At 38.0% G+C, this 25683-nt stretch overlaps 1 long non-coding RNA gene across 2 annotated transcripts in view; it reads left to right on the top strand.

The window, feature by feature from the left end:
• Nucleotides 1–25683, top strand: part of LOC134173330 (uncharacterized) — a 115674-nt gene that overhangs the window by 68366 nt on the left and 21625 nt on the right. Inside the window, exon 3 of one of the 2 annotated variants that reach the window (XR_009968207.1) lies at nt 934–1101. The exons of the other annotated variant lie outside the window; for it this stretch is intronic. This is a non-coding gene — a long non-coding RNA (uncharacterized LOC134173330). Of the gene's footprint in view, nt 1–933; nt 1102–25683 lie in introns of those variants that run through there. 2 annotated transcript variants of the gene reach the window in all.

Raw genomic sequence — 25683 nt, 5'->3', positions numbered from 1 at the left:
CTGAATTAATTTACTTACCTTTACTCAGTCACAACAGACAGCCGATGCAGTCTGTCTCCAAATGAGCATTTCTCCTGTGGTACAGCAACTTGTATAAGCAAAACTCTGTCAAGTTACTCTTGAGATGAATTTTGAAAAGAAGAATGTGCAATACTAGGCAGTTCTAGAAAGAAATGGTATCCAGACAGGATTTTCCTCTGCAGACAATAAAGTAAACTCTGTCTCTGCCCCTTATGTATGTAATTGATTCAAGGTGGCCTGTCTTGGGTAAATGCTCAAGTCGGGGGGGGGGGGGGGGGGGGGGGAACTGGGGGAAGGGAAGGAGGGAAGAGGAATTAAGTTAGAGTGTATGGAATTTACATGATGAAAACGAAAATCTGAATGTAAGCTTGAAAATATGGCTTTCACAGCCAGAATGAGAAACTTTTCGAAGAACAACATGGAAAATTATTGAGGCTTTCAAGTACATGTTTCAGCATCTTCCTTGTGCCTGTCATCTTGCTGTGCTAGCTTTGTGCAATGTAACGTTCTTACAGAAAAAAAGAGCCTAACAGCTGGTCCCAATTATCCTAACTACAGTGTGACTACATGCATAAATGTGTCCCATTTAGTTCCATTGCTTAATGAACAAGTTCTTAAAAAAAAAAAAAAAAAAAGAAAGAAAGAAAACTGTGATGTTTGTACTCTGCTCTGCCATTTGTTTCTGTTTACTCACATCACTGGAGCTCAGTTCACATGATCTCTCTGGTCAGAGGCCAGCATGTTTGATCAGAGAAGAGAGCTTTGCAGAATTAAACAGGCACAGTAGAAAAGACTATGTTTTATACAGAATAACATAGAAAGTTCCTCCTGGAACCAAGTGACATTTCTTTTAGTAATGCTACAAATAAGGAAAACTGTACTATTAAGAATGCCTTTTTTTTTTTATTTCAGATAAGGGTAACTGAAAATGACCCAACATTTTGGGCCCAAGTGACCTTTATCAAAGTCAAAGACTCCTGGCTACAGCGAGTTATTAAGGCTAAACCTGTTATGTTCTGTACTGTCCTTGATAAAGGTCACGTGAGACTAAATGTCAGACCTTTTCCATCTCTTCACCTCAAGTAAAAACACAATTTTATGTACTAAAGCTGTCTTGATTCATTTAGTATTTTAAGGAATTATTTGGGTCCAGTGTGCCCAGAGGAGTTTTGTGTTGGTTTGTAACAAATGAGAACCTGAGTCTGGAACAGGGAGCACCCTGGAGCACCCGCTTCATGCATTAAAGTCAGGCTGTTTGTCTGCCCCTGTTCAGGACTCACCTTGCCCTTTTAGCAGTCAGGTGAGAACAAAACAGAAAGCTCCAGGAGAAAGTCAGACACCCAGAAACTACAGGAAGTAGTATGTTGTTAACATATAGCCTGTGCTTTTTCAGCTTGTGCTCTCTAAATAGTTTTAACCAGAGGCTGGTTTCCTCTCGCATGTGATGCTTACAATGGCCCTGCACAGAGACCATTCCTCTCACCAGACACGCCCTCCTCTGCCTAGTTGCCCTCACTGGTTTCATAAGAGCTTAACTACAGTCTGCCTGGCAACTGAGCTGGAACAGACTGTGCTCAGTTCTCTAGCCACTGCTTGTCAATAGCTGGGTTGGAGATTTAGGGGAAGAGCATGCCTTGGTGTGAGGATGGAAGGCACGGACCCAGAGGTAGAGTGCAAGCTGGATTGTTTATTGCAAAGGTTACACGATATTTATATGCTTCCAAGCAATTAGCTAAGCACATCTGTGTTTGCCTTGTGGTTACATCAGCTAAAAGGTCTAGAAATCCTCTTTCCAGTTCTGATGTCCTTGTTTCCTTGTTCCTTGCCAGTTCCAACATCTTCCAAGTACCAGTCAGGAACGGGTCACTCCTAATTGCCTGCTGTAGCTCCTCCTTCCCATGGTCTCTGACAGTTTTGATACATTCCAACCCCCACACCTTGGGGTTAGCGAACACATTTGTGTGGCCTCTTCTTTGAGCCAATGTTCAAAACATTTTTCTAAAGAATTCCTTATTTTTTATCTAAGTACAAATAATTTATTTAGCATTATAAGTGGTTCTGGCCAGGTCGCAGTCTCAGAAATTGCCAAGATCTGGGTGTTCTCTATGGAGAACCGCAGAGATGCAACCTTGTCAGTGTGGGTACTATAGCAGTCAAAAACTTCCAGCTTTGTAACTTGGAAAAGCCTAGAAAATCTTTCAGTGTAGCTCTCTGATGGACAGGTGCTGTGCTATAGCAGGGCCTTGAGGACCACGTGAGGTTTTAGAAGGTAACAGGAATTTATGGTAGAACTGGCCACCTCCAGGGTAGTAGATGAGATGCTATGGTTTCCTGGTAAGACTTTCAGCTTCAGCTGAATAACAGGGCAGGAAAACTGCAACTGTGGAACGAGGAGGAAAGGGTAAATTCTTGTCTGGTTCTACATTATAAACTTCCTGCAACATTTTGCAGTCAGTATGGAGAAGAGAGGGAAAGCTTCACTTTGCTCTGTCCAGGCAAGTTCCGGGTAACAGTTGTGTTCATGCAGAAGGAAGATTAATTTTTCCTGATGGCCTCCCCTGTCAGCTCATCTTTTTCTCCCTTTCCCTTTTTTCTCACTGATTCCCTCACTAACTCTGTCCTTAGGAGAGATCCTGTTCAGGCTTGACTGGGGATATACTTAATCTGGATTTGCAAGATGTTAGGATATCTGTTTTATGCATTTCATTTCATCTGAGCCTGAACTTGGGCTCATTTGCTACCTGATTTAGGAATGTATCTGGCAGTTCTCGTATTCTGATGTGCAAAGTGTGTCCTCTATTAAAATCTATACCATAATTATGAAATATCCATGAATAAAATCTCTAGGTGGGTGTAAACTGTTTCCGTGGTTTAAACCCAGTCAGGTAACTCGTTCGCTCACTTCCCCCCCCTTTTCTTGCCCTCCCCCTGCTCTTGGAGGGACGGAGAGGAGAATCAAAAAGAATGCAACTCCCACGGCTTGAGATAAGAACAGTTTAGTAACTAAGGTATAACACAAATCACTACTGCTACCACCAATGATAATAATGATAAAGGAAATAACAAGGGAAGAGAATACATCATCTCACCACCAGCCGACCGATAACTCGCCCCCCCAGCCCGACCAAGCTCTGACCGATACCTCCTCCAACCCTTCAGTCTCCCAGCCCTTCCGGCTAACTCCCAGTTACATCCTGGGCATGATGTGCTGTGGTATGGAATACCTCTTTGGTCAGTTTGGGTCAGGTGTCCTGTCTCTGCTTCCTCCTGGCTTCCCCTCCTCCCTGGCAGAGCATGAGGCTCACAAAGTCCTTGGCCAAACCAAAACATCGCTTGTTATCAGCTCTGTTCCCGAGCTGAAAGTCAAAACACTGCACTGCACCAGCTACCAAGAAGGGGAAAAATGACTGCTACTGCTGAACCCAGGACAGGAATGTAATCTAAGAAAACTAGAATGAATTTTGAATATTGTTAGTAACTTGCCTGGAGAAATGATTTGGGTTTTTTTAATCATGTTTCATATAGTTTCTCTTATTTTTTTTTACAACATGTTTATTTCTGTTATTCTTGAGTTCTGCCTAACGTAAAAAAAAAAAAAAATAATTAGTACCTACATGATAATTCAGTATAAAATACTTAATGTTGAAGCCAGAACTATTGAAATTGGTTGCTACTAATCTAATTCAGTTCCAATTTAATCAATGCTAATGGCTGGTTTTGCTTCAGTTAGGTTAGCACTGGACTCATTCAAGCTGCATTTGAAAATGCTGTCCTGAAAGCATATTGTATAGATTTATTATAGAGAATAAATAGAAATCTTGTTTGCTTCAAAAGAGTAAGGGAGGATCACAGAGCAAGCTGTTCACTCAAATCCACCCCTTCTGTTGCCAAATAAGTCAAGCATTTAGAATAGGCTAATAGTGCACTCATGGTTTTACACTTTATTTACACTTTATTTGCATTCACCCACCTTTGAAATGATGGCATATAGAATTTTATAAAGTCACAATATCTGATAAATCTCATGACTGCAGAATACAATGAAAGAAAAAAGGTTACAAGAGCCTGTAATACCCATATTCTGGTATTTTGAGACAAGACAAGACAAAAACTACATCTGCAAGTAAATGGACTCGTATTTAAACAATATTTATGCTTTTGGAGGAGCTACTGACCACATCCAGTTTGATTATATCAGCTAAGAGAAGAGGTCTGGATGCTTATGTACTATCTGAGCAGATTACACTAGACAGACTGTGGGAGGCTTTCTCATTAGAAAAAAATAACATACTCTACAAGCTTCCTTTTCCCTCTTGCAACAGGATGTGACTTCCTCCTTTTACTCTCCATTTATGACAGCCTGTCTGTGGAAAAAAGTGATCCTGGTAACTTGTCACTCACTGGGGTAGAAATCTTGTTGGGAATTGGGCTGAGATTGTCTAACCCTCAGGCAGAGGCTAGCTGAACCACTGAATAAATATGTTAGTCTTTGTGAATATAAGAGGGGATTTTTGTTACATAAACCAGGTCCATGGCAGCATTTTGTGTGATATCAAAGGAAGCTACTATATGACAAGTAACTTGCTTACAAAAAAGAAAGAAAAAAAGAAAAGTTTATACAAAAGACCTTTGTGTATCTTCCAGGGCAGCTTTCCATCAGGATGCCTCTGCTACAGAAAATTCTTTAATAACACAAGACAGTGAACATTGTTTCTTCTTTAACTATGTGGTTGCAAATGTTTTTAAGGCAATTTACAGGTGCCTATCATTTTACTATTTGCATGCAGTAGTTCTGACTGGCTGCCCAAAGTTCCCAGGAATATCTCAAATTCAAGTATTTAATAATCTCTTGAGTTGTCTGTTCCATATTTCAAAACACTAAAGCAGCAGCACTTCCAGAATTATAAATAACACAATCAGATATCACTGTACACTTCCTACTTTAGAAATAGATCACTAAAGTAAAGAATATATTTTCAATTTACTGCTTTCAGATATGGTATCAAAGATAGCTTTTCAGTGACATCAAGAAGTATATTCACAGAGAAGTTATATTTAATAATAACAAGAAAGATGATTAATTTTTTCAGGCATATGGTCTGCATTTTAAGGCAAAGTAACAAACTTATTTGCACTTCTGGCTTTTAAGGATTTTTTTTTTTTTCAAAAGATCTTCATGGTGACCAGCTTTATTCCTACCAGAGACAATAAGTGGTTTGTTACAGATTCCAGTCAGTGTAATCAAGTAGGGCTGAATGCTTTTGGAAATTCCACCTATCCTCCAGTATAACCCAGAGAGTAACTTAAATGATGTATTCATTTTGTATCTCCTACTTTTGCTATGAGCTACTTTAGTAACTGTTGTTTCACACCTATGCTATTTTGAGTATTTTCATTTTGAAATATTGGCAATAGCTTCTGTCCTGGGTTTAGCAATAGCAGTCAATTTTTCTCCTTCTTGGTAGCTGGTGCAGCGCTGTGTTTTGACTTTCAGCCTGGGGAACAGTGCTGATAACACTGATGTTTTCAGTTGTTGCTAAGTAATGTTTACCCTGACCAAGGAATTTGTGAGTCTCATGCTCAGCCAGGGAGGAGGGGAACCCGTGAAGAAGCAGAGACGGGGCGCCTGACCCAAACTAGCCAAAAAGGTATTCCATACCACAGCGTGTCATGCCCAGCGGTGTAACTGGGAGTTACTCGGAAGGACACGGGGTCTTCTGGGTGGGATTCGTTTTTTGGCAGGTGGTATCGTATTCTCTTCCCTTGTTATTTTCCCTTATCATTGTTGTCGTTGGTGGTAGCGGTGGTGATTTGTGTTGTACATTGGTTGCTGGACTGTTCTTGTCTCAACCCGTGGGAGTTGCATTCTTTCGATTCTCCTCTCCATCCCTCTGGGAGCGGGGAAGGGGGGAGGGGGGAAGGAAAGAAAGAGGGAGGAAAAGGGGAGGAGTGAGTGAATGAGCTGGCTGGCTGGGTTTAAACCATGACAGCTTCAAAACTATCTCTTACTGTCTCTGTTCCATTCAAAAAATGAGACATTTTCTCCTAATTCACTTGAGTATTTCATGAATCACCATTTCCCACCCCTCACTGCTTCCTGTTTCAAGAATGTGATCTATTTGCTGAGTTCATTTTGGATACAACTATTCCCATTTTCCAGAAACGTTTTCATCTTGAGCTTCAGTTCTTCAAGTAAATAAAATAAAAGGTCAAAATACATCAAATGTTAAACTTGGGACAGGACAAACCATGTTCTTACTGACTTAAAGTATAAAAGAATTGTTCATTAGCATCTGAAAACTTCAGTCACAAATTCATTTCTGAAGTTAATGCCTTATTCAGCAAGCCCTTAAAATTGTCTGACTGGTGCTTTTATGCTACAATCCAAAGTGCACTCAGCTCCCCGGAGAGGCTCCCCTGTCCATCAGTGGGGTTTGGATGAGGACCAAAGAACAATGTGTGGTCAGGTAGGAGGCTCTGCCAGAGTGGAACAAGGCTATAGTCTCCAGAACAGGATGAATTGACCAGTCAGGTCTATAAAGATTTCTTTAATAATATTACTTCTGGCTGAGTCTCAGTCATCTCTTCTTTCTTCCTTTTTCATAATACTCATTTTGGCAGGGCTCAGAAAATTCTTGGCTTTCACAATGGTTCTTAAAGTGTTGCATCTAAGAAAGTTTTGAAACAATGGGCTGCCTCAGAAAGGATTAAAATCCTCCATTTTTCTTCAGACTTGTATTCAAACTCTGAAACAATTGAACGGGATGGAGGGCAGAAATTAAATAGCAGTGGTAATAACAGGAAAAAGTATCTCCAGGTAATAATGTGATCCTATTCTGAAGAATGCTTGATATGATGTCTGCTTTAAAGAGTATTCATTTCAATGCAATTCAATTTATTTTGCTTCATCTATGAAAATATTTAGAAAGGAATATTGATTGAGAAGGTTAAAGTTTAAGTTTTCGTAATTTCAAACAACTTCTGCTGACATACATACAGGTATATAACATTGTATCAAAAAGAAGGATTTTTTTTTAATGCAGTTTAATATATAGGAACACTGATAGTTTAGAGCAAAGAAGATTGGTGTAAGTATACATCCTATTATATTTTTATAGTTCTATAATGTATAGAAAACCTGCAGTCATGTAGTCTGGTGGGGTATGGGAGATAAATTCAGACTAGTGGATTTTCTTTTTTTTTTCCAATGAAGACTGTTGAAAAAAGAAAAAAAGAAGTCTTCTTGAAATGTTGACAGTATAGTTTGTCAAGTAGCAGCACACAGGCGGACTCCACAATCGGCTGTGAGTCAGTGTTTTTAAGTATGTGCTTAACTACATGCACATCAACAGCTTTTGTTAGACTTATCAGTGTCACTTGCATAGTAATACTTAACAGTGCACTAAGGGTTTCACTGTTGCAAGGTCAAAACTTTTGCTCACATTTAATGCTTTTTGGAAGTCCTTCTCTGTTTTTAAACCTCACAGCATCTTTAGAGGTCAACGATGAAGGCTATTATGAGGTTCTCATTAATGACTAATCAAATGCCTGTTCCTGAAAGTTCTAATACTGTTGTTACTAAGCACAGCATTAATAGTTCTGTTGGTAATTTCAGCTGGTATATGAGCTGGAAAAATATACTAAAAAAAAATAGTAATCTGACATGAATAAAGTTAATTATTAACTAGCTATTTTTAATATTGGGCTGTGGGACAGATATTGATTTTTAGAAAAACGTACCTGTTATTTAAATGCATGTTCTGTGTATGACTAGACCTTGACATACTAATAGGCTTTTAAAATGCATTATTCTACAATACATTACAAATGAAGTGGCCAATTTTAAATAGTCCCTAAAGTGTCAATCATTTTAACATATGCAAGAAAGTAATTAAAAATGCAAGGTAATAGATGGCTCAGATTTAATGTGTTTGCATCAGATTTAAATTATCCAGAATGCCAAGAACCACAGAATTGTATCCTAGAGGTTTCAAAGCAACTTACTAATTTCTCTGAGCTACAGATAGGTAGGAATATATATCTCTTAAGATTACAGGCAATGCAGAAAGTTTTGTTAGGTTTCTTAGAAACTGGAACTCTTTATCAACATGTGGAGGAATAAGGAGCTCCATAAAAATTATTTTCCTTGGGCACTCTAATAAAACTGAGTAAGATCTTATTCTCTTTTATGGTGTACCTAGTGCCATCCAGTTGTTGCTCCACAGCTTAGCAATAACTGCGTTCAAGGGTGTCAAAAAGTAACTCTGATATTCAGAATCAAAGTTGTTCTGTAAACATAGTCTTTGTGGTTTATTTGGATAATTCCCCAAATGAAAAGAGGAAGTAAGAATGTATTTTTTCCCTTTGTAGCCTTACATTAGTATTAATAAGTACTAAATTGGAGAAAAACGAGGAAGTAGTGTGTATTTGTAAGTAGAAAGAAGTGTGTAGTGTAATGGTATGGATGAAAAAGGTACATTAGACATTTATTTGCAGATGTAATTCCCACTTTCTGTAATTACAAGCTAATTTGTCCTAAGGCCTTTTTCATACTTCCATGAAACTCCATGGAAGCAGGAGGATTGCCTTCCCCTGCTGATAAAGGAACACAGCTTCAGTATCACACTGTTCAGTTTCAAGGAAACATTTCTTATTCCTAACCTTATTTGTGTTAGTGGCCAGTAAATATCAGATTTTAGTTTTGTGCTAACAGCATAATGAATTTCCTGAGGACAAATGGCTGTTGCTGAGCCTAGTACCTATGGATAAGCAAGATAAAATCTTTTCTTTTGTATTTACAGATAGATTCACTACCCAAACTATCCTAGAGTCCTAACCTTCATTAGATGGTAAGACACCTTACTGAAAAAATGTCTCTGTTTCAATATGAGTTCATAACATTTGTCATAAGAAACATAGGGCATTGCAGTCAGAGATGCTGCAGTGTTTTATACAGGACATAAAAACTTTCTTATTTTTGTTGAAATGTAGTTCTGCTGCCTTGAGAAAGCTATTTAGCTCTTTTTATAGCTTCCCTGCATTGGTGGTTTGTTGATAGATATCTATATCTTTTGTTATATCTAGCTGAAAAATACACAGTATAAACCAGGCACTATTGCTAGTCCCTAACTGCATGACCTTGTGCTTTTTACTGTAGCATTCATCTGTTTTCTATAATTTCACATCTCAAAATACCCCTTTGCCTTGCATAATACTCCTAGAATTTACTGTGCATCTTATGTTTGCATTGGTAGGAAATTTATCACCATATTTCTACATTTTCTGTCAGGATGACTAATGAAAATAATGCAGAAGATTGTTCACAAGACTGATCCTTGCAGAGCCATATCAGAAACATGCCTCTAACCCCAGCTTTTAATACAACCTTTATTACATCCACGTCACATAGTTCTTTACTCATCTTATAATTCTTCTAAGTACTTTGCATATTTCCTAAACTTCCTATATGCCATAGTGCTTAATTCGGCATGGACATCCAATGCTATTTCCTTTTTCTAGAAAATAAGCTTAATAAATATTTATTCTGGTTAGTCAGTCTGTAAATTAAAAGAAATCAGAAAATTACCCTACACACACATTTGTTCGTTATCAGAACATTAGCACATACCCCTAGTTTTGTAGTTGCATAAAAAAATAGTTTTGTGATGAATCTACCAAGATACGTCAATTGAGGTCTTCTGGCCAGAATGCTAGGACAACTATTCCTGAAAAATATGCAGGATGATTTAATGGTTTCCAGAATTATGTGTTCCCAGTTGATTATAGATTTAAGAATAACAAGAAACACATATGGCATAGGTTAGAATACCTACATAGTTTAAAGTCAATGAATTATAGATATCTTGCCTCTGTGATGGCAGTTCCTTGTCAACAAGAAGTAACTTACACTGAAGTCCTCAAATTGACCAGTCAGTGGTCCAAAACATATTTAGAAATGATTTTCAGACAATAAAGTATGTATTTGTGACATTTCTCCTACTGAATGAATTGGAAAGTAGGACCTGTGACACTTGTTTTGGAAATAACTTGGTCCTGCTTCTAATGACAAAACTCCAGTTATCTTCAACTGGGAGCAAGATTGGATTATATAGTATTTGTAGTAGTAAATTTCTTTATGGTTTTCACATTTTCCTCAGTTATAAATGTAAACCTTCCTCTGTTATAAATACAAATGTTTGTTTTGCCAAGTCCAAGCCTAAAAGAAAGTCTCCTATTTCTTGAATGAATTCTTCACTTTATGAGCTGGTTCTCCTGCTTCAGACTCTGGGTATCTTTTGGTGGGTTTGTTATTCTGTATAGATCGAAAAAAAAAAAAAGCACTGAGAATGGTTAGTTACTACCCCCATGAAGACAGCAAAATCCAAAGTATACCCTTTCTTTCTGTGAAAAGTTTCTGGAATGCAGAGAATTTGGCATTGTAGGAGGTCACGCTGGAAGTTATCATCATATCCTTCAGGGCAGCTCAAATTATTCCCTCTTTTCACCATTTTTTCTCTGGTCTACTAACACTTCCTTAAAATCTGTATGAAAAACTGTACCTGATCTGAAAGTGTTTATCTGGGCACTGAGAAAATCACTGCAGAGAGAGGGAAGGGAAAGAAGGGTCAAAATATGGGTGGTTTTTAAAGGTTCTTACATTTTATTCTCAGAGCTTCATCAGAAATTATAGTTTAACATCAAACAGGATATAGATATTGTGAGATATTGTACATATCTGAGTTTTGTTCTTCAGGAAAGGTTCTGGAATTGGAATCAAATGTATAACAATCTTCACAGATAATCATATATGCTGGTAACGAAAGCAACTGATATGCTACTGGATTGCTACATGTTGCTCACTCTACATCTTTTTGAAGACATTTGGTGGGAAAAAAGATGGAGACAACTGACAGAGAGGTTGTGAAGTCTCTTGCTTGTAGAGTTATTTGAAAGCTGGAGGTCCTGGTGACCTGTTCTAGTTGACCCTGCTTGCACAGAAGCGTTGGCCTAGAGGACCTGAGGAGGACCCATCCAATTTAAGCGATTCTATGACACAATATTGGTAACCAACAAATGTGACCCTTTCTTGCGAGAAGATGAAGGCTGGACCTAAAATGCTATAGATAGGCTAACCTCATGGCCTCTTTATCCAGACAATATCTAGGCCTTCATACCAATGGATGTCAACTTCCAAAATCCAAATCTAAACCTGAGTTCAGTTTATTTTTACAATCTCTATTGTTTTGTTGGTATTTTAAAAATACTGTAATTTCTGCTATTCTACAAGGTCAGACAATATATACTATTTCATGAGCCATCAACGTTGGTGTGGACTTACTTAAAAAAGACCAGATTTGGGTGGTATGTGCCAGCAGACCCAACTGCTGTTCTCTGTTTTTCATTTAGTTAAGGATATGCTCAGTCATTAAACTGAAAGCCTTGAAAGTTAACTTGTCTCTTCTGCAAATGAAAGGTAGAAAAGAAGACATGGTGATTTGAGACCTACCTGAAGATGTGCCTAGTTAACATCATAGCTTTGGGGCTCTGGGAACTGGACTAGCGGGTAGGAAAGAGTTTGTTTGGTTTGCAGGGTTAGTGAGTGATGGCTGATGAAAAACTGAGGTGGCATCTAAAATTAATTAGTCATTTTTGGGAAAACAAACCAAACAAAAAACAGAACAAAACCTTCTTGGCTTGGTTTTGTTTGCTGGGTTTCTTTTTGCTTCCATTGTTTTTGTTTCAATACTTTGCTGAGAGAGCTTTGAAAGAATTACACCTTTGTGAGAGAATTATACCTTTAGAGCACACTTCAGTATTTCTTTTTCTGCTCGGCCCATATCTCCTTTTGCTCCAGCTACCTATTTTCTCCATGGTATTAGATATCTTTTGGCATAGTCAAGTGCTGTGTCTTGCATATTAGCTGTCTCAACCTTATTCAGAGAGAGTGGAATTTTAATCTGAAAGGAACACAAGGTTTGAAGCCAAGTCCTATGGAATCAGTGACATAAGGGATTTTGAATCCCAGCAAGTTTTTCTTAAATAAAACTTCCACTGATTTCAACAACAGTTTTCCTTTCATATGTGCTGAGAAATGACTTATACAATTCAAATCTGGTAAATTAACTGCAGCCATATACTATTATCTGACATTATAAGAAGCACTCATATACAGCATATTCTTTTACACAGGTTTATTGAATGTTTGAGTCAATAAAATAATTTTTTATTACAATTATTTTAATTTATTTTATTATTTTTTATTTTTATTAAAAGAATGTTTGATTCGTAAAAGAAGCAGTGAAGAGTACTGGAATTTTTTGATAAACAATTTTAGTTCCTGGAGTGAATCCTCTAAATCAGCTTCCAAAGAGAGACAGAAATATGTTGAAGTGAGGAGTGCATTAGGTAAGGCTTAAACTGATACACAATTTCAGTTCCAGTTGCCCTGAAGACTCTAACGGTTAGGGTAACTTGGAGAGCTCATGTGAATGCATATGTTATATATCTATTCTACATGATGCAGGAGCCTACTGTATGGTTCAAGGAAAAAAAATCACAGCTTTTAGTAAAGCATCAATGGGACTAGCAGGACTGTGTGAAAATTAACGCATATAAGGTGTATTTCTCTCTGTCCAACAGTTAAGTGTTTACCTGGGACTCTGCCAGTACTGATACGACGCCTTATTACTGCACATGGTTTAAGCATTGTACATTTACAGCAGGTTGCTTTAATTTTCTGACATTTTTTAATTAAAGGTAGGAGATCCATGAGAAAGTAATGATCGTAGAGATTGAACAGTGAAAACTCAGTTATTTTTCCTATAGCAGAGCAGTAGCACAATTCTGTAAATAACTTCAGTGGAAACACAAGTGGAAACCAGGGCACTTCTCAAATAGCATGCCTCAGTTTAGCTTTTTTCCCCACTTTGCCTGGCCTGTACTTTGACAGGTAACTAACTTTGACAAGAACACTCCTGTGGTGTGGAACTACAGGTCTGAGATTTTGAGAATGATTATACTTCACCATCTAAGTCATTAAGAGAGGAAAAGTGACTTTTGTTATCATTTCAGTTTTCCTTGCATTAATTCCTATGGGTTTCCAATAACATTGGCAAAGCTTACACCATGCTGTGCTGAGAACAGTCAGCCTCCATGAACTAATCTCTCACCACCCACATGCTGCTCAGGAACTGCTCAACACTTGCCAGTTCAAAGCACCCTCAGACTTCATTTCCACACTTTCTGAGTGTGGCTTGCTTTATGAGTGCCTAAGTGTGCTTTGACAGTAAGTCAGAATTTGCACTAATTGTCCTCTAGAGTGGTTTGAGGCTGTGGCATGAGAGGGTGAAAGCTGTAAGACAGACAGAAAACCTAGAAATAGCATTGGCTCTTGAGAAAAAACAAAGCATAAAAGAACAAAACCACAAGTAGGGGCTTAAAGTACATAGCAAGGCCCTACTGTCTGTATCTCTAACTGAGAGGTTGCAGAGTTTTATTTCAACTTCCAGACAAAAAATGTACAACTGATCATAAGCTGAAAAGGTTTACAGAGGGGTGCAAATTAATTCTGAGGAAGTGAACTCCAGAATGAGGGAGGGGAGTGAAATTAGTTTACTGAGTTAATTAACAAGCTGAGAACAACAGGTATGTCAGCATGGTAAGATGTCTTTCTTGCTCCTGGCACTCTGGCTCCTGCTTTCTATTTTTGATATGCACCTTGCTCTTTGAGTTACCAATTTATAGGAAATCTTGCCCGGCTGTGATACTCATAGGAAAAAGTGTTTTTTAATTTGTTCTAAGGTCAATACATAAACAGGATTGGGCAGACATCTGACATTCGTAAAAATAGTGGTCTTTGAAACTGGACCACTGTGATCTGGCAAACCTACATGTTAGGAGAGGTGGTTCGATTATAAATTCTCTGTGTAATTAATGACAAAAACAAATAATAGGACATTCTTCACTCAACAGACTTTACAGTCTGGGCCCATCCTTATCCCTGGAGTAGAAATAATCTACTGTTTGTAGTTCTTCTGAGACTTCTTCACAGGAAATTTTTACATCAGGTTTCTTTGTAGAAGCCCTGTTAATAGACCTAACCAGGAATGCATTTCCCTTTACAATGTTTCAAGTCTGTGAAAAGGCCTTTCAGGCTCTGAAGAACTCTTTCTATTGTAAGTCTGTATATGCTTTTCTTCAGTGAGGAATTCACATTTCAAACATATTTCTGAGAGGAACTAGGGGCTGTCTTATCCTAAGAGGTCAATGGACAGAAGTATCTATCTAGACCAAATTGCTTCTAAAGCTTACTTGATGACAGAAAAGGAATGCCGTACTATTGAAAGGCTTTGAATGTCTTCACAACTGCCTCTTCAGTAACCAGTCAGAATTGATGACTCTTTCAGACATCTCACTTCCTGGGAAAATGTCAGTATCTGAAATAAAATTATGGTGCTTAGCCCTCAGCCCTATTCTTTCAGAAGCAGAATACTATATTTCCATTTCCTTAGCATGGAAGAATTTGACATTTGCTATATGGGTCTGATGACCCTTGCTTACTTGTATATGAATGTCTGTGGAGTGCACAAACTCCAGCATAGAAGAGGATTAAAGAATGAAATTGCCAGATTAGATTTAGGTCTTCCTCAGTGCAAAAATTCCCAGATATATGTGTCTTATTTGAGAATGATAAGCAGGGAAAAGCAAGAAACAAAGGAAAGAAGCTTCAGAAGGGAACTTCTTTTACAGAGATAGGACTAATTTGATTCATGGATTAGGTCTGTAAGCACAAGCACTTCACCATGGTTGGACACCTGATCTAATAGACTTTCCCTACTTACCTTTCTCATTCCAGGCATTTTTTTCTTATTTATTTTTGAAATGGGGGAGCTTTTTTTTTTGTGATGTTCTTGTTAGAGACTTTTATAAATTTCTTCTGTGCTCTCAAAGGCCTTGACTTTCTTGAAATGAAAAGTTTTTCCATTTGATATTACACTTTTCTTTCTCTTCTTCTTATGTCTTATGCCTCTCTCAATTTTTGCCCTTTCCTTTTCGTCTTGCCTTCAGCTGCACTTCTGATTTCCTACTTTCTTTTGCTTCTCTGCTCTTAATTGCTGCTTTTAGAAAGCTGAAGTGAAAAAGGGGCTTAAATATTCTTTGCACAGAAATAACAGACATTAACTGCAATATCTCTGAACACCTACCAAAAGCTAGGGAAAGAAGTCTTTCTTTATTTTCTTCTTTACTTTAAACTGTGCTTTCAACAGTCTGGGTGTGCATCACTGTGTTCTTAGGTAAAATGTCTTGACGTGAAGTCAGTAAGTGCTGTCTGTAATGCAACAAAACAATACAAATTGGTAAATCTCAATGGATACAGTTGGAAAAAATGACAATTATGTGATAATTATAGTCAGTTTATGAAACTTCATAATTCTAAAGTTTTTGCTACGTATCTTATATTTTTAAGTACTTAATATAGCAATAGCAGCCGGAAGCTAAGTAGGATCAATATCATTACCTGAAAGGTTGTCTTTTATTTTTTTTTTTTTTTAGAAAATAAGTGAATTTACATTAGATCAGAGAGATGGAACTTACACTGATCCTGTAGGATACTTAGTGTCTTCTGATGCTGAATGATCAGATTCCTGAGTCAGGTATTCATGGTCTTGCAGGAGTGACCACTAGAAGGCTTCTTTAGGCTAGTTCAGCTTATGCTGGGCTGTCACAATAAGTAACAGGCTTAGCCTGAGGGGGAAGTAAGAGGAATGAGCTTATTTAGATAAGTTTTGCTATTTCACACCAACTTTACCCCTTTCATGCTTTCCTTCCTAACTACTCTTTTGCATGCTCTCTGCACATATGGTAACACATTCAGGCTGGGAGGAAATGTTCATGCATGTTGGGAAGACTGTGTGTTCATGTGCATATTTTCTGCCTTTTCCAGAGCACATTTTCTCTAGCTAATAATTGCATTTCATTTGAATCAATGATGCAAAACTCCCAGCATTCCTGACATTGGATGAAGCAATTTCATGAGAAGCCCAGGGTAATGGCAAAATTCTTTGGGAGAATAATGAAAACCTTACAGAATTATAAAAGCTCCCGTCATCTCTACCCTATTTACTCTTGTTATGCTGTCTGTCCAGAAAGGATAAAAACACCTATTCAAAGAGAATTTTTACCCCAAATCTTCCTGTCATGATCTTGATTCAGCAGTGCATTAATTCAGTGGTAATTCTAGCAGGAATTCACCTGGGACAGATTAAAAACTGAAAGTGTGATCAGATCCTTCCATGTTAGAATTTCTCTGTTGTGTTTTAGTGAATGTGTGTATTTCAGACTACTTGAGAAGTACAAGACATGGTCATCATAGCTTTGAAAGCCCTGGGTATGGCATTCATTTGTAAAGACACAAAGCATAATGGGAATTATTGGAGGAAAAAACCCCACATCTTTATCTGCTGATGAAATTTTAACTTCCAAATTAAGCACAAAGTAGTATGACTGAATTGTGCATCCTAACTAGGGAGTGTGGGACAGTAGAATCCAGAAGTCTGTTATTTATTTCTTTTTGTTGAAATTTGGTCAGTGGCAGATGATGTGAGCCTCTAAAAATGGATGGATAAAGTTGAATATGAGCAGAGACGAGCTTGGCATAGAGGAAGGCACAAGGACATCAGGAAGTTCAGACAAAATTGGATAATCTTTTAAAAAGCATCAGGATTTTGTAGCCTTATTCAAATCAAACTCTCTGTTCATCTACCTTTACCCTTAATATTTTACCCCTTGACTTGGCAGTTATCCCTACGTATAGCTTCTATGCTGGTACACATCAGTATTTAATCTTTTACTTCAAACAATGCAGGAATTATTTTACATCCTTTCCATGTGTTCCTTATTAGTATCTTGAAAGGAGAGGGATCGACCTCCCAGCATTTCCTGCTCAGAAAGCCTTCAGTTCTAAATGTCTAGAGAATGTTGGAAAATATTTGTTTATAAATGCATTTTTAGAACTTAGCTGCATATTCAGAGCCAGACTGGATGTGACGGATGTTTACAGTTGTCCATATAACCAGATCTGGAATGTGAGTTGTTCATTGCAGGAAGAAAGGTCTTGGAGATCTAAAGAAAAAGAGAACTCCAAGTTTGATAAAGTTTTGTTTAGTCAAAGAGCTAAACAAATTCCTGAAGGCTTCTCTTGCTTTCAGCTACTTGACGCCTTTTAATCATTTACACATGGCTCATGTGGGACTGTTATGAGATCCAAGAGCAAAACTTCCCCAGACTTCCAAGCCACTTTATGCTAATGCCTTACTACAGCCCAGTTAATCCAAACAATAAGTAATAAATCAGATACTTCAAGCCATTCTGCTACCATTTTGCAGAATGTAACTCCACCCTTCAGAACCAATGGTTTAGGTCTCAGCTGGGAGTACAGAAATAGGTGAGATCTGTGTGATCTTACTGCTCTGAAGATTAATAACTTAATTCTAAATTTGCTTGATACTTTTGCCTTATTTTGAACCACATAGCTTCTGTGCTTTAAAATCCACCATCTAACCTGAACTGCAAATCTCTGCATAGTTTTCAGTACAGGCAAGAAGATAATGCCTTTTTCTTTAAATATATTTCAAAAGAGACAAAAAAAGGTGGCTGTAAAAACATAGCTGAGATTTTAAAACTGGTGTATGTATGTTAAAGAAAATTTGTCCTAATGTTAATTGTGGGATCCTGTATTTGGCCTCTTCTAGCCATACACAAGTAGAATAAAAAGATTTTTTAGATAACACTCTTGGGCTCTTATATAATTTATTTGTTATTGTAAATGCAAAGTCATTTGTAGATGGGCTTGCTGGGAAATAGAATTTTTTTTTTCAGAGAAGTGAAGTTTTTTCTTTTCTTTCATGCAAAACACACCAGCAGGGCTATGTTGTCAGAGTTTTTCTCTCTATAAAGAGATATCTGAATCAGGCTTGAACAGGAAAAAAAAGGCATCAAACAACAGACTTTCAACTATTCTAATCAGCATGATTTTTAATACTTCAGCATCATAACAATTACAAAAATACCCCAGCTATGTAATGAGGGAAAATGTCAATATATATTGCTTGTGTATTCAAATATTAAAAGGATTATTCTGTGTCTTCTCCCAGGGAATGGCTCTTTCTCATTCAATAAAACTCAATCTGGCCAATAAGCATATCCATATTTTTGTGAGGAATTGCTTAGACTTACCATTCCTACTTTTTTTTTTTTATTAGAAAATGCATTGCCACTTTTCGGCTCAGTTTTCTACTGTATTTCAGTGATTGCATCCTAAGACTTATTTCTTCCCATCTGTCTAAAGAATTGCTGTGCTTTTTTGTCAGCTAAATTACAAAACTGCACAGTATGTAATTTTATGTTTTTCCCATTTAGAGATTATAATGATCTGAAACTTCTTCAGCTGTAGCTTTTTTTCTGTCTTATGTGGACACTCTAATACTCAGCAGACAGTTGTTATCGGGGATTCCAGCATGACTTATTTCATCCAGCCTGGCAAAAACACGGCTAAATATCAAAGGGATATTAACATTTCAGTTTGCCAAGAGTGGCAGATCCGACTCAAAGCTGGCCCAGAAGACTGCAAATAATGCCTATTAAAGAAAGGTGACAGATTATTTCATGCTGTGTTTCATGTGCAGTCTAAAAGCATGCTGTGAGACCTGGCTACAGCTCCAAAGAGGAAAATACATCTTGTGGCAATATTCAGCTAACAAAAAGCAAGAGAGGAATGAATACAAATCTCAGTGCATTCCTTTAGTCCATATTCATAGGCTGGGATGATATTTATTAAGGATTTTTGCCTTTCTTTTGGTTCACAAGTTGCTTGCAATCACATCATAGGGCTGGGCAATGTCTTCATTCACTCATGCTGAATAACTTCTGTGAATGATTTGCAGTTTCTTGCTTGTTCACAAGCATTCCATCAGTCACAAGTATTTGATATGCCAGTTGTTCCCTTTAGAAGCACAGGTCACAGAGTTTGCGCCCTCGCCGGATCAGAATGAAGGTTTGGATGCAAATTTTTCTGATGATGAATTTAATACTTTTTTCCATTTGAAGATAGTTGCATTTCCCAACAAAACATGGCTCTGTCAATGTTTTTCTGATCAGTTCTAGTGTTGAATCTCTGAAAAAACAATTAGCTAAAGGAAAATGTAAACCATATGTCTGTACCTGTCTCTATAAAATGACGTGCATATACAAATATCCAGGAAGTACTGTGGATCATAGGGGCCCTATTTACACTAAATTAAACATGCTTTGGATCTCACAGTTCTTGGAAGGCACTTCACTGGTCTAATACACTAGTCCAGACTATTAATGGAAAATATTGTTTTTCCAGTGTGCATGCCAAAACCCACACTTAGTGGAGCTGTGGAGAGGAAACTCAAGAGTGGGTGATGCATGCTATTTCCTGTCTTGAGTCTGCCTGTCTGCTGTTGCATCTCCAATAAATCTCTGCAGCAAAACTCTTTGTGCTGTAATAAACTCAGTACATTAGTCTTACAGGGGGATGGGGTAACTTAAGAATGATCTCTGCAGTTCAAAAAGGAGTAAATGAATCTTCTTAGTAATGGGAATCAGATTCCTTGCTCTGAGTGGGAGGCACTTTTTTTCTTCAGTGCTTCCTGTGACTGATGCAATTTGTAACCTCCCCCTTTAAGTCCAATGCCAACTTCTCGTCCCATTTTAGCTTTTCAAACTCAAAATGAGTGCATTCACTTGAGAAATGTGAACAGGGTTGTGCATCATTAGCCAGGGTTCAAGGTGTCTTGGCTGCCAGGGTTGGTGTAATTTTCAGTATCATTCAACACACATTCACCGATGAGTAAATTTGCATAATAATTTCTAATGATTTGCTTTGATCAAATCCCATCAGCCTGTGGGCAAGACACTGGAAAATACGACTAGAGCAGATGAGATGCAGGTGAGAATATGGTGGGTATTTACATGTGTATGTTGAAAAGGTGTTTGCTATGTGATCACTATAAGGGAAAGTCAGGGTCTCTGGAAAGGCAGATTGACACTGAGTAAAGCTGCTGCTAAACCTTCCTCATGCTTCCTCTTTACTGTTGTTTCTGTTGCTGTCAATGTTGGCATTTCGTAGCTTGGTTCTTGCAGGAAGCAACGTACACGAGAACAAGAACTGGTCCCCTTGCAGGCTGCTCACCACAGTGGCCTCGTGCTATCAAGACAAGAAGTTGAAAACCTTCTCTCTGTGACATAGTCAAGTTCCAGCCAGTTCCACTGCAGTTACCAGCAAAAAGCTTGCCCATGACATCAGCTAATAGGTACTCTAGGTATCTCAGCCTAGGAGAGAGAAGATGACAGCAGCATGATTCAGGGATCATAGCTAACAGTGATCTCCTGGGAAATGCAGCCACTGAAATTTTAAAGTGTTAACACAGAACAAGTCAGATTTCTAAATATGCTTGTATTTATCAAGGTGTATTTAGAAGGGACACATTTATCATTTATTTTAATAGTCCTGGAGTGTTTTTCTTTTTTTGAAAGCAATTTTTTATTGAAGTAAAGTTGTTGTAATAGCTAATCCTTTCAAAAGCATGTTTTATGAGCATTTTTTTTTAGGTTACAAAATAGCCAATAATGAAAACATTTGAAAGAAAAAAACCCACATTTTTCTTGCAATGTTTTCCCATTATTGAAGATAGATCATTTTCAAATGACTATGAACAAAAAAAACAAACAAAAAAATGAAATAAACTATACAGACAGCTTTGCTTGGGAAGAGGATCAGATATCCATAGGGCAAGCAAGACCCCTGGATGCAATAGCTTTTAATGCGCATGAAAATCTGGTCTGGGGAAAACTATTTAACTTTATTAATCTCCAAGAACTGTTTTGATGATGTCTTTTTAAGCAGCTTGTTCCATATAAATTGAGGGATTTTTTTACTAACTCAGCAATATCTGGGAATGAACTGATGAATACTTTCTCACATCTGCCTACGCTCACTGATGACATTTTCCTAATGTCAAACAACACCTTTTTGCAGTGCTTTTTATCTTCGCCTTTATTGTTCTGAGCTTAAACTGAGTTCAAACAGCTACCAAAACATTTTCAGCCGGGAGGGAGGAAGGTGTAATAGCTAAGCTTATGATGGGCTGAATATGCCATTCCCTTTTGAGTTGCAGGAGGAAGAACCTACAATATTTGTTTCAGGTTATGGTTATTAAAAGACAAGTTCTCATAGAACTCTTCAGTGTGGGGAAGAAAATTCGGGCAGGGCACAGAAAACAGCAGCTTTGTAATTCATTGCATGTATAAGGTCCCTAAGAAAAAGGTTGCAGTCAGTGGATAAATGGATATTCCTTACCTCCACAGAATAGTAACAATTATTGTGTCTTTGGAGACATGATTATAGTTATGGTAGGGGAATAGTTCCATCCTTCTGTGACTGGTAAATAACATTTCTTCTTTCTTCTTTGTAAGAGAGATTGGATTATTTCTTTTGTCAAGATATATCCTCATTGATATAGGAATTGCTTAGGAGAACAGTTTTCACAAGCTCTTTTCCATGTATCTGAAAAGATGAAGAATGATGCTCTGCAGGAATATAAATCCCTGAGATGTAGACAGGAGTTTTATCTTTGTCTATTTATTACATAGCATTTCATGAAATGGCACAAGTTTAACAGGGAGACAACTTTTGGTTTGCAGAAACATTTAGGTTTATGCTTTACCATCAGCCATCAAGAACTTGGCTTCCTGCAGATCCCAGATGAGGTGCACACCTGGCAGTTGCAGAAACAATCTGCTAACTGACATTGAGCCACTTTGCAGTTTGCTATATTTAGACACTGGCCAGTTTTGGGGATCCTGAAATACCTAAATTCTGCACATGGATTCACACCTAGCAAATACCCAGATATTTCAAGGGTATAGATTTTTCTGCTCTCCATCAATGTGGCAGGATAAGGGCAGTGGTGGTGCATTCTTTCCAGTTCTCTCTTCCAGTGTTCCCCGCATGACTGGTGAAAGCAGCACGTGTGATATTTCCCCCCCTCCCTTCTCCCTGCACCTTGCCCCAGGGTTGTGATGCAGGAGAAAATTATTTTCAATGAAACTAAGTAAAATCAGATGTGGGAGTCACTCAACCACCTATGTGCTGTCCTTACCAGAGTTATTTCTCAGTCTGTAACTGCACTTAATCCATGTGATTTGAGTGTATGTGTCTGTGAGATGTGGACTTGAACAACAGGCGAGGTAATGACCTAAATAAACTTTGTGGAGTAAACTGGTATGTGCTCATGAGCCAAATGTAACGAGAGTTAGGTGTGCATTTCCTTAGGGGGATAGATCTCCAGTTCTCAGGAGTGGTATTCAGCTTGCCTGAAAAGTGTGAATGCATTTCTGGATCCTGTTGTAAGAGGCTGCTGGAGAATGAGGGTTACCATAGCAATACAGAAAAATTTTAAACAGCTAATACTTCCTCCATAGCTGAATAGTGGGCTGAATAGCAGAATCTGAAATCATCATCTTTGGCACAACTAAGTTCATTGTAGATATATTTATTAAATGTTTTCTTACATCACACTGGATACTCTACCAGACCTCAAAGTGCTGTGCCAGTGTAATGTGTAATCTGGACCAGCAGCACTCAAAGGTAGGCACGTTTAAGTGGAGTGATGACAGCTGAGTACCACAACATAAGATGATTCAAACCCTGCTGAAGGACCAAGTGTGACAGCAAGACAACTATCGAGTGATCACTTGGAAGAGATAAGATCGTTGATTTTGACAGTCCCTTCTTCAGTCAGACTCTGCTAAACTGCATATTATAGAAGGCTAAAAAAGAAACTTGTAAGGAAACTTACTTCTTTCTCTAAAACACATACTGTATGAATCACCTTTTATTTTTTGTCTTGAACCATCCTGTACTAGTTTTCTGCCACTGACAATAGCCAGTATTGGGTGCTTTCAGAAGCTATACACACAGAGCAGGGAGGTGGTTCACCTGTGCAGGAGTTAACTCATCACACAAATTGCATATTTGATATGTTTATGAGCTGATATGTATTTGGTGTGTGTGTGTTTTGTGTTTGGGGTTTTTGTATTATCTATGTATGTATTTTTATTATCTAGCTGCTTAAAATCATGAGACTGTCTTACAGTTCACTTTTAGGTTGACTGCCTTGAACAGTTTTGTATTATCACGAAACTTTATCTTGTCCTTGCTGATTTTTTTTTTTTTTTTTTTTTGTGGTTTAGGACATTATTGAACGCTGTGGGTGTCAGAACAGATCCCTGTAGGATTTGTGACAGAAAAAGTGTTTCATCAGTTGTGAAAACTGAATATTTAACCTGTTTCCTATCTTCAAACAGTGATTAATTCGCAAGAAGGTGCTCTCTTTTTTCCCTTTCACATGGTGCAAATGAAAGCTTTAGATCTTATCTAAGGATCTCCACTCAGTACTAAACCCAACATTAATTCTTAGGGAACTTGGAGATTTTCTATACTTTTTTTTTTTCCAGCTTGGGGAAATACTTAGTTGCTGAGGATAGTAGTTTCCCCCTATAATTGAGAATCACAAGTAGTTGATGTCCAGGTTTCTCCTATGAACATGTCCAAAACACTCCAAACACGTAGGTCCAGCTTTTCTGAACTTTTAGCCTTGATGCCATGTTCACCTGCAGAGACATTATTCCAGGCATAGCAGAGTTAGTAGGCTCAACAATCTCACAACAAATACATTATTCTGAAGTAAGTTTGTTATGAACTCACACTGTCTTCAGTGCTGACAGAGGCTATTTCATTTTTGCTGAATACTGTGCAAAGTAATGAATCCAGCTATGGACTTGCAAAGTTACATTATACAGTCACCCAAGGGGGTTCCCCTTGTCCTTGCTGTGCATACAGAAATGTGCAGTCTAGCAAGTAACTTGTATGTGGCTGCATATTTTATTTTTTCTCTGAATACTGTGCTGTCAAAACGTATCTGTCCCATCACTTGGAGGGGCCTATGTGTCAAGCTATAACTAAATCCCTTTGAAAAAGAATATACTGCCTTAATTGAGACCTTTTTTTGAGTTTTCATCTTTTTCTTTTTTAATTATCTCGATTGCTTTTGGTAGCACATGATGTCTTACAGGCACTGCCCACAGCTTTACGTGCAGACAGGCTCATGGCTGGCTGGAAGCTTTCATAATCAGTGGCATCTGTGTTCATTCATAAGCTGACATGCTCACATAGCCAGGCCTAATGGTTGGTGACTTTCAGGAGAAATCCGGTTGTTTTTATAAACCACACAGTTCTGCAGCATCCCCCAGAAGCTGAGGTATGGTTTTCCTTGTCAATAATCACAGTAGCTCTGCACCTTATTCTTTTGGGTGTCATCTCTGTTTAATGTCACTGTCTTTTAAAACATTTCTAGTTTTTTAATTGTGCTTTCCCTTTGAGATAGTTTCATGACTGACACATTACAGAAGTTGCATTTTTACTGTATGAGCATCTTTGACTTGATGGTCCCCTGAATAGTGATAACACAGAGACTGAGGAGGAAACAAGCTGTCAGCAGATGTGGAATTTTACAATACGAGTAGATTCAATTCCCTGTTCTTGTTATATCTCTGAGATTGTCACAAGTGAGATACAAAATTACTGCAATGAGACTTCCATAGATAAAAAAAGGTGGGTAAGAAGGAAATACACGTGTCCCCACTTCTGGTTTGAACCAAAACTCTGAAGGCAATTAGTTCTTGTACCTCATCTTTAGCATTCTACTGCCCTGTCAGCTATATTTTCTCAAATGAATAAATAGTGCTTCTACCCTTTCTAAATTTTAGAGAATTTTAGTGTAATTGGTGACATTGCCTCAGAGGATATGGCAGCCAAAGTACTTTGACTTTCAATAAGATAAAAATCCTTAGGGATACATACTCACTACAGTATTAACAGGCTCATTTTTTTTTTTTCTCTGTCTTGCTTTCCACGTTCCCACTCATACACCAAGGTACATGTCAGCAACAAATAATAATGTCAGGTCTGACTAGCTTGCCTTGATTCCACTCCTGTTTGTGCTTTCTCCCACAGCAATGCTGAGGCATGTTGAAATAGCAAGTATTAATAATCCCCTAGTCACTTCCTGCAAATCCTCACTTCCCTGCTGCAGCCCCAGAAGGATAGCTTAGGGACTAACCAGAGAGCAGCTGAGCTTTACAACATGCAGGAGATGTCCTCAGAAATTTAGTGGCATACCCTCAGGAGTGCAACAGCAGAGCACAGAAGCACGAGGATGGCTTTAGAAAGTGTCTGTGAACATCTGCTGCTAAGCTAACCCAGATGCTTTGGCCCCAGTGTCAATTATCCAAGTTTATGCTATACTCCAGGCATGTCACAGATCCCTTTTGAAAAGCGGGCTTCAGTTGCTAAGTGATGTCAGAGTATTAGTAACTTTATGATCTCAGCCTTCTAGCTTTTGCCCAAATCCGGAAGAATTGCTATAGATGGATGAAAGTTGAAACAGTATTTTAGGCAGAGAAATCTACAAAATTATATTGCTTCTACTGTATAAATCTTAAAATTGTTATAAGAAAAGTAGGGACACTTTTCTTATGTGATATCTTACAAATTTCCTGTTTCTGAAAGGTTGTGTA

The sequence above is a fragment of the Pezoporus occidentalis genome, unplaced genomic scaffold (assembly GCF_034315485.1).
Source record: "Pezoporus occidentalis ecotype Australia unplaced genomic scaffold, CSIRO_AGI_Poc_V1 ctg51, whole genome shotgun sequence".
Lineage (NCBI taxonomy): Eukaryota > Metazoa > Chordata > Aves > Psittaciformes > Psittacidae > Pezoporus > Pezoporus occidentalis.
Note: the sequence above shows the minus strand (reverse complement) of the source record. Positions and strands in the feature narration are given on the sequence as shown.